Raw genomic sequence first — 18,727 nt, forward strand, 5'->3', positions numbered from 1 at the left:
TTCAGCCCCCACAACGGAATCACTTGCGGGTACTCTACGAGCTGACCCGACTTTAGTCACCACATGTATCATATAATATCTATGTAATTATATACATGTGATCACCTCCCGAGTTATCACGGGCCGATAGTATAGCATGGCAGACGGACAAGAATGTAGGGTCACTGATGGAATACTGGCATCCTATACTAAGCATTTAGGATTGCAGGTAAAGGTAACAACAGTAGTAGCAAGGACAGGCTATGCATCAGAATAGGATTAACGGAAAGCAGTAACATGCTACACTACTCTCATGCAAGCAGTAGAGAGAAGAATAGGCGATATCTAGTGATCAAGGGGGGGGGGCTTGCCTGGTTGCTCTACAGACAGAAATGGACCCTCGAAGGTGAAGTAGTCGATCACTGGTTCAACCGCGGTCTCGGGGTCTACCGGAAAGAAATAACGGAGGGGGAACACAATAAATAACAAAGCAATCAAAGCATCAAAAAGCATAACATGGCAATACGTGGTGCTAGAGGTGACCTAACGCAGTAGTAGGTGGTACCAGCGAAGGAGGGAAACATCCGAGAAAGTATTCCCGGTGTTTCGCGTGTTCGGACAGATGAACCGGAGGGGGAAAGTTGCATGTTCGCTATGCTAGGGATGTGTGGCATATGAATGGGCTACACATTCGGATTCGTCTCATCGTTCTGAGCAACTTTCGTGTACAAAGTATTTTAATCTGAGTTATGAATTATTTTATATTAATTTTCAAAGATTTAAACAATTTCTGCATTTATTATTAATTCGAAATTAAAAAACTAAAACGCTAGGTGCACCCAGCTGTGCGTACACAAAAGTGTACTAGAGGATGACATGTGGGCCAGGGGGTCCCAGTTGACCAGTTAATGTTTGACTGGTCAACAGGGGGTGGGGCCCCCTGTCATACACACATCACCTAATTAGATGACTAATTAGACTAACTAGTAATTAGTTTAGTTAAACCTAATTAATTAAGTTAATTAAGCAAATAATTATATATTTTCTTTTTATTATTATTTTAAACTCTTTTTTAACACTTTGTTTTAACAGAGCCTGGGCTGGGCCCACGTGTAAGTGGCCTTAGGGCTAACCAGGCGGCAGTTAACGGCCAATGGGCGAGGGTGTGCGTGCCCGCCCAAACGAGGCACGGGCGTTGGCGCATGGTCGGCGGCGCGGCTCGCCGACCGGCTGCGGCAGGCAGAGGCGACGCAGGGGCAGCGGCGCGCGCGCCGCGGGGCGCGCAGGAAGCAGCGGCGAGCAACAACATGGGGATGCGGTGGGGTGTGTGGGCGATAGCCGGCGAGGCGGGAGCTCTTGCGGCTGCTGGCACACGACGACAGTCACGAGTGGCTCAGGGGCGTGTCCGCGCGCGGGAGTTGAGCTCGAGGCACGGCGACAGGGCGTGGGTGGACGTCGGCGGCAGCGCCCGCGGCCATAGCAGCCGCCGTCACAGCAGGGCAGCACGGGGAAAGGGGGCACGGGGCCAGTGGCGAGGCGTAGCGGTAGGGGGGTCGAGCACATGGCAACAACGTGGGTGCGCGTAGGCGTGCAACAGAGGAGGAGAAAAGCCAGGGGCGAGGCAGGCCGCAGGCAGTGGGGCGCGGAGGCGGAGGCGGGGCCGGTGACCTAGCGCGGTCGGTGGGGTCGAGCGGGGGAAGCCGGGGTGCGGGGTGCGCGATGCACGGCAAGAGCAAGGCGCGGGCGCGAATGGACGCTGGTGCGTGGGACGGAGCATAGGGCAGAGCGGGACGAGCGCCAGCGAGAGGGCATTGGGAGGAGGAGGACCGGGGTCCTCACCGTCCGCTGAAGGGAAGGGGTCGTTGAGGCGCGAGGAAGCGGTTCGGGGTAGAGGCGGGGAGGCGATGGCGATGTCCAGCAGCGTCAGGGGCGAGGCATCGAGGGCGCGAGGGGGGGAGGGGGCTCCGGCGTAGTGGTCGCGGGGATCGGCGGTGGCGGCGGGCCGATGCCCCCGATCCAGATCTGATCGGGAGGAGGAGCGAGGGGATCGTGGGTGAGCGAGTGAGGGGGGGTAGCAGATAGGGTTCGGTCGGGTGGAGTTAATGGGGGGAGTGGGAGCATTGGGGGGCTTCCTTTTTTCTTTTTTTTTCTTTTTTTATTTTTCTTTTCTGTTCTATTTTCTAGTTTCATCTTATTTTAGTTTTATAAAAATATAAAAGTTGAACCTAATTTAGTATCACTAATTATACCTCAGCTACAAAAAGTTTAAACCCTAAATAAAATAGTTTAACATTTTATAAATAATAAAAGGCATTTATTAAATTGGTTATGTTGTTGTTTTATCCATCTTAGAGTATTTAAGCATTTTATAAAAGTGTGGTTCCTCCACCATAATTACCTATGCAATATTTGGTTCACTCCGAACATTTTAGTTTTAATATCTGAAAACTTTTATTGTTTGCTGGATTTTGAATTTGAATCGTTTTGAACTAACACGAGATTATCATCAGTAACCGAGGTGATGTGGCATCATTAGCATAGGTTCACTGTATCTTAATTATCCGGGCGTCACAATTATCCTCCACTACAAGAAATCTCGTCTCGAGATTTAAGAGGTGGAACAAGGGGGAAAGGGTCTGGTTACGAAATTGCAACGAATCTTCTCGGTCTTGATTGATCTTCTCGAAGAGGTTGACCAGTAGCATCGATGTCTTCATTCCTATGCATCAATGCATCAGGATGAAGTTGTCGTCCTTTCTTTGGGGTCTTCATCGTGCTGACGAAGAATAAAGGGGGAGCATTCCAGGAGAGCAAACCTCGACAAGGTTGGATATCTGGTAGATAACATCGGGGAAGGTGGCGGAAAGTAACTCTCGAATTCAAACTTATGAAAATATCGAGAGCAAAGTAAGGAGGTATCATGGGAAGTTTCGAGCGGGCAGGCAAGCGTTCGATGCTTGAAACATGGCGTGAAAGGGGCTCAAAGCAACGAGAATAAGTATTGCGTCTGATACCAGAATAGATTACTGAGAAAGTGACCCCGTGAATTACATACGAAGTCAAGCACGAGGAATAACTTTGGCAACAGGGGTGTACAGGAGAGCCGGGTTTCGATCCTATGGAACTTGTGGGTTATGGGCCCACCGTGTGGGTTAAAGTAGGAAGGGCGGTGACATCTTGCATGGTCATGATAGCAAGGCATGTCAGAGGGTAGCCTATTAGTATATGTCACCAACAATGTCGGTACCAAGGGCGAGGGATGAACAAAACCATTTTCCTGCTCGTTGAAACGAGGCGGACCAATAGGCAAAGTTCTCGTCCATCTATGGTTACCGAAATGTCATCAACCATAGTAACATGGTCTTGCTGACAGAATTGTACACCAAGGTGTTTACATAAGCAGGAGAATAATACTACTTAGATCATATAGGTCACAAGAAAGGTTAAACCAACAATGGAAAGGAAAATATGATTATCAGAATAAACAGAACAATGGAAAGGAAAATGTGTTTAAACACATATTTCAAGGGTATATCCTTCCCAAGGACAAGCAGATCATGATATCTGTGACAGGATAGGAAGTAGAAACCCATTTAGGTAAGGGGAGAGGAATTTCATGACATTACCCATACAACGGTGTTTGGATAATTGATCAAGAAAAATTTAGCATTGCGCTTCAAATGTTCTTGTTGATGAATGGAGTACCACAGACATGCTTCAAGATAGCATTGACATGGTCACTGGGTAAAGATCAGACCTTGAATACACAAAAGGATTCATCGGTCACAACTTATAGACTAAGTCTTACAATTTCCTCAAGGGAGAATGGTTAACCTTTCTAAAAAGGAAGAACCATAACAATAGGTCCTTCGGCCAGGTGTGCTAGGTATGACATCACCTTATCGGGCTATATAAATACCAATGTTATGACTCTTGGAAGATGCACGAACCACCATATCTGACCAAGATTCAGATCTGATTGGCGTTAGGATACCTCAGACTCGGGATGCCTGAGAAGAAAAGGTGCAAGACAAATTGACGAGAAGACATTGTAAGATTCTTGGGAAATGAACTATGGAAGCGAGTTCTGAAACAAGAGTTCATCATTAAACCAAGGAGATGATGAGGAGGTGGCTGATGGACTCAACGACATAGCATCGAGATTTCCAAAAAGACGGATTTCCACAATTATGTGAACAAGGAGATAACATTTGTCATATCAAATGATATAATGATGTATGCTCGAGGAAAAACATACACACTTAAACATTGGTTGAAAGGTGCGCCCGGAATATGGGCTTAGGTAGCATGTTCAATGTTAATGGTGATTCAATAACCAATAGTCCAAGAAAGAACTATCAACCATTAACTTCAAAGCAATAGGGTTGCTAGAAGTAATAAAGTCACACATCAGAGTTCACTTGTGTGTATTCTGGTTAGAAACAACACAGGGAACAAGGAATAATGGTGATGGTGAGAAGTATCACTATGTATCAAGAATTCTCAGGACGTGGTGAAATTCGCACGACATTCTTGACATAAAAGATGGTAAAATTCAAGGTAGATCCTAACACAAGTTGGATAGAAAGAAACTCAAGGTACTACACAAAACATGAACAATTTTGTGTCGGAGGGAGGGCAATAAGGTTATTGCTGTTGATAACATAAATCATCAAGGGGAAAGGGTGGTATTTCACATCAAGAATTCGATTCTTATTCTGGAAGAGCTCAGAACGTTGATGATGCCAAATATTTAGTTGAGAGGTTTCATGAAAATGTAATCAATCATCGATGACACCAAGCAAAAGCAATGGTTCAACGAGGGGTTATTGTAAAAACGGATACGACACAACTCAAAATCGAGCTCTTTGTTCAAGGCAATACAATATGACGAGGAAGACCGATGTAGGCTTAGCTCATCATCAAAATTTTGTGCTCTAGGATGAAGGACCAGGTAGCTCAATTAAAATTTAGCACGATAATTATAATGGCTTGAAGGATTATTAAACTTCTCAACAACAAAGTACTAGGAGTACTAAATCACAGTGTTGATTCGATTCACAATTTAGTGTTCTTAGTTGACAACAACCCAGAACCCTAGAACCCGTGGAGTGACTAGGATGGGGAGAGGTACCGTTTCATCAGAACTTCATAAGATGTAGTGCAATGGGTTGATATCCTCGGGATACTAGGGCGTAATACTCGAAGGTAGATCAAAATAGAGGTTGGGCAGCATATTGATCTACAGAAGGCAGGTACTTCAACTTGTCCGAGAAAAGGAATGAAAGGAAGATAATATGGTCGGGACCACAATTCCAAATGACCAGATCAAAGATATAAGATGAACTTATCTCAAGGGGATAATTATTTTTATGAGAAGCTTCCATGAAAAATTCTACATCATATCCATGGGCATGAACACAAAGTTCAAGGTCGACTCCCACTTCTCCAATGCATAACCTTTCATTTACTACTCTACTAAAAATTATTTGAGTGCAAAGATCTACCTGGTGAATTACCAGAGGAGAATGAACCTTGGTAAACTTTCGAGTTCACACGGATTAAGGAATGCATAGCTTGAACCCATCGGGGCATCTTAGGAACATATACCACAAACTACATGAGTAAATAACACAAGCTCAAAAGTAGAGCATGGTTGTCAAAAGTAGAGGATACAATTTACCAAAGGCATTATGTATCAGGTAAAGTACTCACAAGAATTTTGGTTGCGAAGCACGTTGTCGGATAATAACCCGGCAATGGGTATGGCGGTCCACAATGGGGTTGACGTGAGTATCGTACTCAATAAGAGGAAGAAGAAATGCAAAGGCATCAGATTGTAGAAACAACTGACTAATTCAAAGCTCAATGGAAAGAAATTTATGATTTTGAAATCAAGGGATCAGAAGCAATCGTTCTGATCGAAAATGAATAAGTTCAATAGACTTAGAAGCACAGCCAATCAAGGCATTGATTGGTCAAGAACCAGCTCATATCCAAATGACGTCTGAGCCAGAAGGATGATCCTAGGATTCGACTGATGATTGTGGACATTCGCAACTTATTGAATCAATGGACCCAAACATGATAGTGCCAAAGGATGCCAATGAGATTTCTATACTTATGGGAATAACCATAATGCAAGCAAGCAAGAATTTCAAGAACAACTAGCTGTTGAGGATTTTCCAAAGATTAAATAATATTTCGAAGGCTTTGGTGAAACACATTAACAACTGGGGAGAAACAAATCATCGGTGCATGTGTGAGGATTAATTTGTAGGTGTATTCAGGTGACAATGAACTGCAAGGCAGTAAGCTCAAAGGATTCTCGGAACAACGGAGAGCAGTTTGGGGCATCCTGTAATAACAAGATCAATGGGACTGAATGTAAGAATGGCAGGTGTACGCAGTTATCCATAAGGATATAACAGTGGTAGAGAATTTGCAAAGGCGGTGGGCACAAGTGTGTTAGGACAACATCGTAGAGTATCTTCAAAATCTTCTAGCGCAGTAGGCGGTTATCTGTAATAAGGGGCTCTCCGGGAGAAAGTAGTTACGAGAACCTAGAGTCAGATTTAGTAAAATCTTTTAACCCGAATAGAAGAGAGATCAAAGTCCCAGAGTATAGACGAGGAGTAAAAGATCATAATACCACCCAATGGCGACGTGGGGCCGTAAGCCGCACAGCCATGTTAGTAAAAGTTTTTCAAAGACTAGACTCAACTTCGGCCAAGGAGTTTGGAAGGGGGATTCCTACAAGCAGTCGACTCTGATACCAACTTGTGACGCCCTCGATTTGACCGTACACTAAACATACACGCAAATGTGTACGATCAAGATCAAGGACTCACGGGACGATATCACAACACAACTCTAGACACAAATTAAAATAATACAAGCTTTATATTACAAGCCATGGGCCTCGAGGGCTCGAATACATAAGCTTGAATACACAAGAGTCAGCGGAAGCAATAATATCTGAGTACAGACATAAGTTAAACAAATTTTCCTTAAGAAGGCTAGCACAAAAGTAGCAATGATCGAAAAGGGAAGGCCTCCTGCCTAGGACCTCCTAACTACTACTCTAAATCAAACTCCATGTAGAATCATCATCGGGATCCTATGGCTCCTGGACTCCACCATATGATCGCAATAACCGGGAAACAGGGGAAAATAAGTAGCAAAGCAACGGTGAGTACTTATCCAAAGTACTCGCAAGCAAGGATCTACACTACATATGCATTGGTATCAATGAAAAGGGTAGTATCTGTGGACTGAACTGTAGAATGCCAGAATAAGAGGAGGATAGCTAGTCCTATCAAAGACTAGGCTTCTGGCAGCCTCCATCTGGAAGCATATAGAAGAGAGTAGATGGTAAGTTCACCAAGTAGCATCGCATAGCATAATCCTACCCGGCGATCCTCTCCTCGTCGCCCTGTTAGAGAGCGATCACCGGGTTGTCTCTAGCACTTGAAAGGGCGTGTTTTATTAAGTATCCGGTTCTAGTTGTCATAAGGTCAAGGTACAACTCCGGGTCGTCCTTTTACCGAGGGACACGACTATTCGAATAGATAAACTTCCCTGCAGGGGTGCACCACATTTCCCAACACGCTCGATCCCTTTTGGCCGGACACACTTTTCTGGGTCATGTCCGGCCTCGGAAGATCAACACGTCGCAGCCCACCTAGGCACAACAGAGAGGTCAGTACGCCGATCTAAATCCTATGGCGCAGGGGTCTGGGCCCATCACCCATTGCACACCTGCACGTTGCGAACACGGCCGGTAAGCAGACCTAGCCTCCCTAATACAAGAGCGGGCGTTCCAGTCCAATCCGGCGTGCGCCACTCAGTCGTTGACGTCAAGAAGGCTTCGGCTGATACCACGATGTCGAGTGCCCATAACTGTTCCCGCATAGTTGGTTAGTGCGTATAGGCCAGTGGCCATACTCAAATCAAATACCAAGATCTCGTTAAGCGTGTTATTTCTGCATTTATTATTATTTCGAAATTGAAAAACTAAAACGCTAGGTGCACCCAGCTGTGCGTACACAAAAGTGTACCAGAGGATAGCATGTGGGCCAGGGGTCCCGGTTGACCAGTCAACGTTTGACTGGTCAACAGGGGGTGGGGCCCCTATCATACACACATCACCTAATTAGATGACTAATTAGACTAACTGGTAATTAGTTTAGTTAAACCTAATTAATTAAGTTAATTAAGTAAATAATTATATATTTTCTTCTTATTATTATTATTTGAAAATCTTTTTAACACTTTTTTAACAGAGCCTGGGCTGGGCCCGCGTGTAAGTGGCCCTGGGGGCCAACCAGGCAGCGGGCGGGGGTGTGGGCGCCCGCCCGAATGAGGCACGGGCGTTGGCGCATGGTCAGCGGTGCGGCTCACCGGCCGACTGTGGCAGGCGGAGGCGACGCAGGGGCGGCGGTGCAGGCGCCGCGGGGACGCGCAGGAAGCAGCGGCGAGCAGCAACACGGGGATGCGGCGGGAAGCGGCCGGGTGTTGGCGCGCGACGGCAGACGCGAGTGGCTCAGGGGCGTGGCTGCGCACAGGAGCAGAGCTCCAGGCGCGGCGACAGGGTGTGGGTGGACGTCAGCGGCAGTGCCCGTGACAGCGGCAGTCGCCGTCACAACAAGGTAGCACGGGGAAGGGGGCACGAGGCCAGCGGCTAGGCGCAGCGGTAGGGGGTCGACGACGTGGCAACAGCGTGGGTGCGCGTAGGCGTGCGACAGAGGAGGGGAAAAGCCAGGGGCGAGGCGGGCCACAGGCAGCGGGGAACGGAGGCGAAGGCCGGGGTGTGGGGTGCGTGACGCGCGACGAGAGCAAGGCGCGGGCACGAATGGACGCTGGTGCGCGGGCCGGACCGTAGGGCAGAGCGGGGCAAGCACCGACGAGAGGGTACTAGGAGGAGGAGGACCGGGGTCCTCACCGTCCGCTTGTTATCCATAGGCCGGACTGATGGGCTATGAAGACATGAAGGCCGAGGACTGTACCTATGTCCGGATTGGACTCTCCTTGGCATGGAAGGCAAGCTTGGCGACCGACTATGAAGATTCCTTCTTATGTAACCGACTCTATGTGAACCCTAGATCCCCCCGGTGTCTATATAAACCGGAGGGATTAGTCTGAAAGGACAGATATTCATTACCATAGTCATACAGGCTAGGCTTCTAGGGTTTAGCCATTACGATCTTGTGGTAGATCAACTCTTGTAACACTCATATTAATCAAGATCAATCAAGCAGGACGTAGGGTATTACCTCCGTAGGGAGGGCCCGAACCTGGGTAAACATCGTGTCCCCGTCTCCTGTTACCATCGATCCTAGACGCACAGTTCGGGACCCCCTACCCGACATCCGCCGGTTTTGACACCGACATTGGTGCTTTCATTGAGAGTTCCACTGTGCCATCGACGAAAGGTTCGATGCCCCCTTCAATCGTCTATAGTGACGCTATCCAAGGAGAAACCTTCCTCCCCGGACAGATTTTCGTGTTCGTCGGCTTCGTACTGCGGGCCAACTCGCTTGGCCATCTTGAGCAGATCAATAGCTACGCCCCTGGCCACCAGGTGAGATTTGGAAGCTTGAACTATGTCGCCGATATCCGTGGAGACCTGATCTTCAATGGATTTGAGACCGCAGCGATCGCTCCACCTCGCCCCGATGAACATGACTTAAATCGGTCATCGGATCACATTCAGGAGATGGTCCCTGTTGCTGCAACGGCCTTAGAACCGGAGCAGATCATGCCATCCGAGGCCACAGAGTCCGTGGCGTTGGAGCCACACATGGACTCGGCACCACGCAATATTTGCGTCAATGGAACTCGGGACTCGTCCCCGGCTATAAGCCCCAGACCGGGTACGCCTGCGGACACCGAGCTGGATCGGTTATCGATTTTCGAATTCAGAACCGCAGACATCTTCCAGCACTCACCTTTGGGTGATGTGCTAAACTCTTTAAAGAACTTATCCTTGGAGAAGGACTCATAGCCGAACTATGTCCAGTTCGAGCTAGAGGCTGACAATGGAGAATTTCGCTTCCCACCCGCCACCCGCTTCATAGCCACTGTCGAGGACTTAACCGACATGCCCGCTTCTGGCTCCGAAGACATTGACGGCATAGACGACGATGCCGATAAGGGGCAAGGCCAAGACCCGCCAGTCAGCAGGCGTGGGACGGCCACCCCTTCATACGACATGTACATGATTGATACACTTAAAAAGCCTCGCGGCAAGGACAAAGGAGACCCAGTTAAAACTCCTGAGACACAGTCTAAGTTCCAGCGCCCCAAACGCCGCCCCAAGTCACACGGCAGCAACGATGGCACTGGAGAAAATAGTACTCTGGACAGCGCCGAAAGCAAGGAAAACCCTGTGGGAGCAATATCCGAGCAGGAGGAACAGGAAAACGGGCGAGCCAGCCCCAATGAACAGGTCCCGCCCAGCGACGGTTCGGAGGACGACAACTACCTTCCGCTCTCTAAAGATGAGGTAAGCCTCGGCGACGAAGACTTCATCGTACCCGAAGGGCCCTTCGAGCAGGAGCGCTTCAAGCGCAGGCTGATAGCTACGGCAAGGAGCCTAAAAAAGAAGCAGTAGCAGCTTCAAGGTGACCAAGACCTACTCAACGACAGATGGAACGAAGTCCTGGTCACCGAAGAATACGGCCTCAGTGGCCTAGCCAAAAGCTACCCAAAGCACAAATCGCTATACCAGTCCGATGACGGGGTGTTGGAGCCCATACCATCGTCACACAACGCGGCAGGTCACCGACAACTCTGTCCGGATAAAGAAGCAACTCAAGCCAAACACCAGACCGCCCCACCTTGCCATAAAAGCAAGAACAACACAGGTCAAGATTATCCAGACAACCGGTAGAGGGACTTGGACAATAGAGCAGGAAAAGCATGACCGATCTACGGATCGCGACAGCATGCTTCGACACGCGACGATGGCTACCTATTCGGACGTGTCAAACCTCGCCACGCCCGATCCGAAAACCGTAAAGGGACTCTTTCGGAGTTACGTCGCAGTGTGGCCCAACATAGAGGTGTCGCACACCCGCTTTGCTTCACTGATGAAATAATGGATCATGAATTCACCGAAGGATTCAAACCTGTCAATATTGAATCATTCGACGGGACAACCGATCCTGCGGTATGGATAGAAGATTTCATCCTACACATCCACATGGCCCGTGGGGATGACCTCCATGCCATTAAATACCTCCCACTAAAACTAAAAGGGCCAGCTCAGTACTGGTTAAACAGCCTACCCGAAAACTCCATAGGTAGCCGGGAGGACTTGGAAGAGGCCTTCCTCGATAACTTGGCTCGGACGGCCACCGCACGCCCATGACCTAAGTCACATTGTCCAATGGCCCGGAGAATCAGCCAGGGAGCTCTGGACTCGGTTCTTAGTCAAAAAGAACCAAATCGTCGACTGTCCGGACACGCAAGCCCTTGCGGCTATCAGACACAGCGTCCAGGACGAATGGCCTGCACGCCACCTTGGCCAAGAAGGACCTAAATCCATGACAGCCCTCACTACTCTGATGACCCGCTTTTGCGCGGGAGAAGACAACTGGATCGCTCATAGAAGAAATAGTGCCAGCAACCAGGGCACCTCCGAAATCTGAGACGGCAACGACAAGCCACGAGGAAGCAAAAACAACAGTCGCAATGACAATGAAAGATCAGGCGACATAGCGGTCAATGCTGGATTCAGCAACCCCAAGTCTGATCAGCGGAAGAAGCCATTCAAGGTGAATAGAGACGAACCATCCAACCTGGACAGGATATTGGACCGACCCTGCCTGATTCATGGCTATCCCGATAAACCAGCTAATCATACCAACAAAAACTGCTGGGTATTTAAACTGGCCGGCAAGCTCAACGCCAAACACAAGGGAGGAGGCCGTGAAGCGACAGGGATGACGGAAAGGTTCACCAACAAAACACCGGGGGTCAGAAGCAATCTCCACCCGAGGATCATCTACTCCTAGAACGGAAATAGCAACCCGGCTTCCGCCACCCACTCCACACACCTACAAAATTTGTACCGCGCATACATCATTACGCACTCAAGATACCATGGGCATTGGCGGAAGGACAATACGAACAAGCCTGCAAGCACTCCAGTAACTTTCTTTTATTACTTATTTTTCTTTTTTCCTTTGCTATCCTTTAAAAACAAGTGACAAATAGGATAAAAACCTGAAACTGGCTCTATCAGAGTCCGGATCCGTACACTAAGCCACGATGAGTCCGGACGCTTAAAATGTACTAGGATTTTATATACTTACGAGTTAACCAGGGGCTGGGCCCTGGGATCCCATGCCAGGTCACTGTCGGCGGCGGCAGTGGACTCCTTCGGAAGAGAAGCCCTTCCCCTTTTGGGCAGTTCGGCCTCCAAGGGTGCGGACGCCGTCCTCTTCCTCCTTCCCCCGCAGGGGATTCATCTTCCTCCTCCTTTTTATCCTCTTCGGAGGCGGAACAGGCATCAGAGCCTTCGGGTATTATGTCTGAAGTGCCGCGACGATGAAGGCCGCCCCGGGTCTTTTTGGCCTCCTTTTCGGCCATCTTCTTCGGCACCTTGTAGGGCGCCGAGACCAGCATCTTCGTCAGAAGTGGGATGGCTGGGCCTTCGGGTATTATGTCCGAAGTGCCGCGACGACGAAGGCCGCCCCGGGTCTTCAGGCAGCAGGGCTGGACAATGGATCCGCTCCGCCTTCTTTGTCCAGCTCTGGGGGAATTGAATAAACATGCGTTAAGCGCTTCCTTCGGGTCATGCAGATATAAAAGTTTGATAAACTCACCGAACTTGCAGGGGGGACAGTTGGTACCCGCGGTCTTCGGCGGAGTCCGACCATGATTTGCTGGACTTGAAAAGCACCTTCCAAATGTCCTTGTGCGAGGAGCTTAAGAACCTTCAAAAAGTTTGGTGCCTGGCTGGATCGAAATCCCATAGATTGCAAGTCCGGTGTTGACAAGGCAGTATCCGGCGGACTAACATCACCTGGACTACGTTGACAAGTTCAATGCTCTTATCTCCCATATCTTTAACAAGCATCTGAAGCACCGACAGTCCGTCGGACGAGGACTAGTCCAGGCCTTTCTTGACCCAGGATGTAAGACGCAGAGGGCGCCGGATCGAAACTCGGGAGAGGTGGCCCATTCCTTGCTGCACGACGCAGTGATGTAGAACCACTGTTGTTGCCACTCCTTGACAGAATCATTAAAGGTTCCCGTTGGCCATATGACATTGGGCATCTTGCTCACCATAGCGCCCCCGCACTCGGCGTGCTCGCCGCCCACCACCTTGGGCTTCACATTAAAAACCTTTAGCCATAAACCGAAGTGCGGTGAAATGCGGAGGAAAGCCTCGCACACGACAATAAATGTTGATATATTGAGGAAGGAATTAGGGGACAGATCGTGAAGATCGATCCCATAATAGTACATAATGCCGCAAACGAACGGGTGGAGGGGAAACCCTAGCCCGCGGACAAAATGAGGGAGGAATACAACCCTCTCATGGGGGTCCAATGTAGGGACGATCTATCCCGCCGTCGGGAGACGGTGGCTGATTTTCTTGGCCAGATACCCGACCTCCCGAAGTTCTTTGATATCCTTCTCTCGGACGGTAGAGGCCATCCATTTGCCTCCTGCTACAGATCCGGACATCTTTGGAAGGCCTTTTGTGGGCAGAGAAGTTGAACGCTTGGGTGCTGGAGCCTGGACAGGATATTGGACCGACCCTGCTAGATTCATGGCTACCCCGATAAACCAGCTAATCATACCAACAGAAACTGCTGGGTATTTAAACAGGCCGGCAAGCTCAACGCCGAACACAGTGGAAGGAGGCCGCCAAGCGACAGGGATGACGGAAAGGTTCACCAATGAAACACCGGGGGTCAGAAGCAATCTCCACCCGAGGATCATCTACTCCTAGAACGGAAATAGCAACCCGGCTTCCGCTGCCCACTCCATACACCTACAAAATTTGTACCGCGCATACATCATTATGCACTCAAGATACCATGGGCATTGGCGGAAGCACAATACGGACAAGCCTGCAAGCACTCCAGTAACTTTATTTTATTACTTATTTTTCTTTTTTCCTTCGCTATCCTTTAAAAACAAGTGACGAATAGGATAAAAACCTGAAACTGGCTCTATCGGAGTCCGGATCCGTACACTCACCCAAGGGGTTATTTCCATCAAGGATTCCCCCCACCGAGGACTGGCGGCATAGACGTGCGACAGGAGGTCCAAAATAACTTTTTGTAGACCGCACTCCCTATTTATTGAGCCTGTACTATGCATGTTCCTCCGCCTCCAACACCGAGCATGTCAAATAGCCGGGCGAATGGCTTTTATATATATATATATATCATAAGTAATCATTGGGATATCACTCAGTTACCAGTAAACAATATCCGAACTAATCATCCATATGGTTTTCCTGACAAATATGGCTCCTACAGTTATTTCATAGAAATTCCTTGGCCTAACCTGCGAGGGGCTTGGTGTGGGAACAAATGAGTTGCCAGTAAAAGTCCGAATAGCTCTACAGCATACTTCGGCGTCGCAAGTTTGGCCTTATATGCACCAGCTCCAAATCATTGTCTTGGGTAAATAGTTGGGTTGCCCAACTCTTGTGCTTGCTAACCTAAGTTCCGCTCTATCGGCTAGGGTAGTAAAGGGAGAACTACTGCGATTGTGCCCTGGTCTAAACCGGACGAGCACCTCAGTAGAGAAAGCCAAAAACTGACTGTCATGATACGACGTGAGCTGGTCAACCACTTGACGACTTATTGGAATCTTTAGCGATTCTCCATGTCACACGAGGGATCTTTTTCAGATCAAATATGTAAGGCACCATACGTCGCATACATACCAGGGGCTATGTCGTAGCCCCACCATAAAACTCCTATGGCTAAGTGAAAGTGTTAATGCCTTATAGTCCGATTGCCTAGTTTGCCACATTATCACCTCCTTCATGGACCAAGACGTTGGATAAAGAGTGATTAAATGCTTTTTCGAACACCCCTGTACTTCCTACGAGGGGGCTGAAGCCGATGACTAGACAACTTTCAGATTATATCAAAACGGCCGCACTGGAGGAATTCAAGCTTTCAAGCAAAACATAAATAGATTAACTATAAAATTGTCTTTTACAATTTTCATACACCTCATTCGAACATTATGTCTTTCAAGCACCGACCCTCTATAAAGCGGGCGGCCTCTAGGACGTCTTCAAAATAATGCTCTGGTTCCGGACGGTCCTTGCCTTTGGGTGGACCCTTCGTCGCAACATCGATGGCCTTCATCTTCCCCCAGAACGTCTGGAGTCGGGCAAAAGCCATCTGTGCACCCTCAATGCATGTTAACCGCTTCACGGCGTCGATACGTGGCACCGCTTCAACAAGACTTTGCACCAAACCGAAATAGCTATTCGGAACAGGCTCGGTTGGCCACAACCGGATTACGACGTCCTTCATGGCAGCGCCGGATATCCTATGAAGTTCGGCCCATTGGGACATCTGTTCATTGAGAAACAGAGGGCGCTTTGATGCGCCAAACTGCGACCAAAAAAGCTTCTCCATTGCATATCCATCCCACGCTTGGTAATACTGCGCCGCATCAGCAGAACTCTTTGGCAAGTCCAAGAACTCATCCGGAGAACTCCATACTTGGTTAAGCTGGGCATAGTTCACGTCACCGAACTTAGTTTGCAGCAGAAATGGCTTTCCAGCCGCAATCTCCCTCGCCTGTCGAACCTCCTCATGGGCTGCTCTGCATTCCGACCGCGCTTCTCTTGCCTCTTGTAAGGCCTTCTCTAGATCAGCCGTTAAGGCTTCACTCTTCTTCTCTAGAAATTCACAGCGACCGGTAGCATTCTCCAGTTCGAGCGTCATTGTGGATATCTGATAACCCACAAGTATAGGGGATCGCAATAGTTTTCGAGGGTAGAGTATTCAACCCAAATTTATTGATTCGACACAAGGGGAGCCCAAGAATATTCTCAAGTATTAGCAGCTGAGTTGTCAATTCAACCACACCTGGAAACTTAATATCTGCAGCAAAGTGTTTAGTAGCAAAGTAATATGATAGTAGTGGCAATGGTAGCAAAAGTAATGTTTTTGGTATTTTGTAGTGATGATAGCAATAGCAACGGAAAAGTAAATAAGCGAAGAACAATATATGGAAAGCTCGTAGGCAATGGATCAGTGATGGAGAATTATGCCGGATGCGGTTCATCATGTAACAGTCATAACCTAGGGTGACACAGAACTAGCTCCAATTCATCAATGTAATGTAGGCATGTATTCCGAATATAGTCATACGTGCTTATGGAAAAGAACTTGCATGACATCTTTTGTCCTACCCTCCCGTGGCAGTGTGGTCCTTACGGAAACTAAGGGATATTAAGGCCTCCTTTTAATAGAGTACCGGAACAAAGCATTAACACATAGTGAATACATGAACTCCTCAAACTACGGTCATCACCGGTAAGTATCCCGATTATTGTCACTTCGGGGTTAATGGATCATAACACATAATAGGTGACTATAGACTTGCAAGATAGGATCTAGAACTCTCATATATTGATGAAAACATAATAGGTTCAGATCTAAAATCATGGCACTCGGGCCCTAGTGACAAGCATTAAGCATAGCAAAGTCATAGCAACATCAATCTCAGAACATAGTGGATACTAGGGATCAAACCCTAACAAAACTAACTCGATTACATGATAGATCCCATCCAACCCATCACCGTCCAGCAAGCCTACGATGGAATTACTCACGCACGGCGGCGAGCATCATGAAATTGGTGATGGAGGATGGTTGATAATGACGATGGCGACGGATTCCCCTCTCCGGAGCCCCGAACGGACTCCAGATCAGCCCTCCCGAGAGGTTTTAGGGCTTGGCGGCGGCTCCATATCGTAAAACACGATGATTTATTCTCTCTGATTTTTTTCTCCCCAAAACCAAATATATAGAGTTGGGGTTGAGGTCGGAGGTGAAGGAAATATGCCCTAGAGATAATAATAAAGTTATTATTTATTTCCTTATATCATGATAAATGTTTATTATTCATGCTAGAATTGTATTAACCGGAAACATAATACATGTGTGAATACATAGACAAACAGAGTGTCACTAGTATGCCTCTACTTGACTAGCTCGTTAATCAAAGATGGTTATGTTTCCTAACCATGAACAAAGAGTTGTTATTTGATTAACGAGGTCACATCATTAGTTGAATGATCTGATTGACATGACCCATTCCATTAGCTTAGCATCCGATCGTTTATTATGTTGCTATTGCTTTCTTCATGACTTATACATGTTCCTATGACTATGAGATTATGCAACTCCCATTTGCCGGAGGAACACTTTGGGTGCTACCAAACGTCACAACGTAACTGGGTGATTATAAAGGAGCATTACAGGTGTCTCCAAAGGTACATGTTGGGTTGGCGCATTTCGAGATTAGGATTTGTCACTCCGATTGTCGGAGAGGTATCTCTGGGCCCTCTCGGTAATGCACATCACATAAGCCTTGCAAGCATTACAACTAATATGTTAGTTGTGAGATGATGTATTACGGAACGAGTAAAGAGACTTGCCGGTAACGAGATTGAACTAGGTATTGGATACCGACGATCGAATCTCGGGCAAGTAACATACCGATGACAAAAGGAACAATGTATGTTGTTATGCGGTCTGACCGATAAAGATCTTCGTAGAATATGTAGCAGCCAATATGGGCATCCAGGTCCCGCTATTTGTTATTGACCGGAGATGTGTCTCGGTCATGTCTACATTGTTCTCAAACCGTAGGGTCCGCACGCTTAAAGTTACGATGACAGTTATTATGAGTTTATGCATTCTGATGTACCGAAGTTAGTTCAGAGTCCCGGATATGATCACGGACATGACGAGGAGTCTCGGAATGGTCGAGACATAAAGATTGATATATTGGATGACTATGTTCGGACACCGGAAGGGTTCCGGAGAAGTTTCGGATAAAACCGGAGTGCCGAAGGGGTTACCGGAACCCCCCGGGGCTTAATGGGCCTTATGGGCCTAATGTGGAGAAGAGGAAGGGGCTGCCAGGGCAGGCCGCGCGCCCCCTCTCCCCCTAGTCCGAATTGGACAAGGAGGGAGGGGCGGCGCCCCCCCTTTCCTATTCTCCCTCCACCTCTCCTAGTTGGACAAGGAACGGGGAGGGGAGTCCTACTCCCGGTAGGAGTAGGACTCCTCCTGCGCCCACCTCCTGGCCGGCCGCACCCTTCCCCCTTGCTCCTTTATATACGAGGGTAGGGGGGCACCCTACGACACACAAGTTGATCTTCGTGATCGTTCCTTAGCCGTGTGCGGTGCCCCCTGCCACCATATTCCACCTCGGTCATACCGTTGTAGTGCTTAGGCGAAGCCCTGCGTCGGTAGACCATCATCATCGTCACCACGCCGTCGTGCTGACGGAACTCTTCCCCGAAGCTTTGCTGGATCGGAGCCTGGGGAGCGTCATCGAGCTGTACGTGTGCTAAGAACTCGGAGGTGCCGGAGTAACGGTGCTTGGATCGGTCGGATCGGGAAGACGTACGACTACTTCCTCTACGTTGTGTCAACGCTTCCGCAGTCGGTCTGCGTGGGTACGTAGACAACACTCTCCCCTCTCGTTGCTATGCATCACCATGATCTTGCGTGTGCGT

This window comes from Triticum urartu, chromosome 3A (genome assembly GCF_056163025.1).
Source record: "Triticum urartu cultivar PI428250 chromosome 3A, HENAU_Tu73, whole genome shotgun sequence".
NCBI lineage: Eukaryota > Viridiplantae > Streptophyta > Magnoliopsida > Poales > Poaceae > Triticum > Triticum urartu.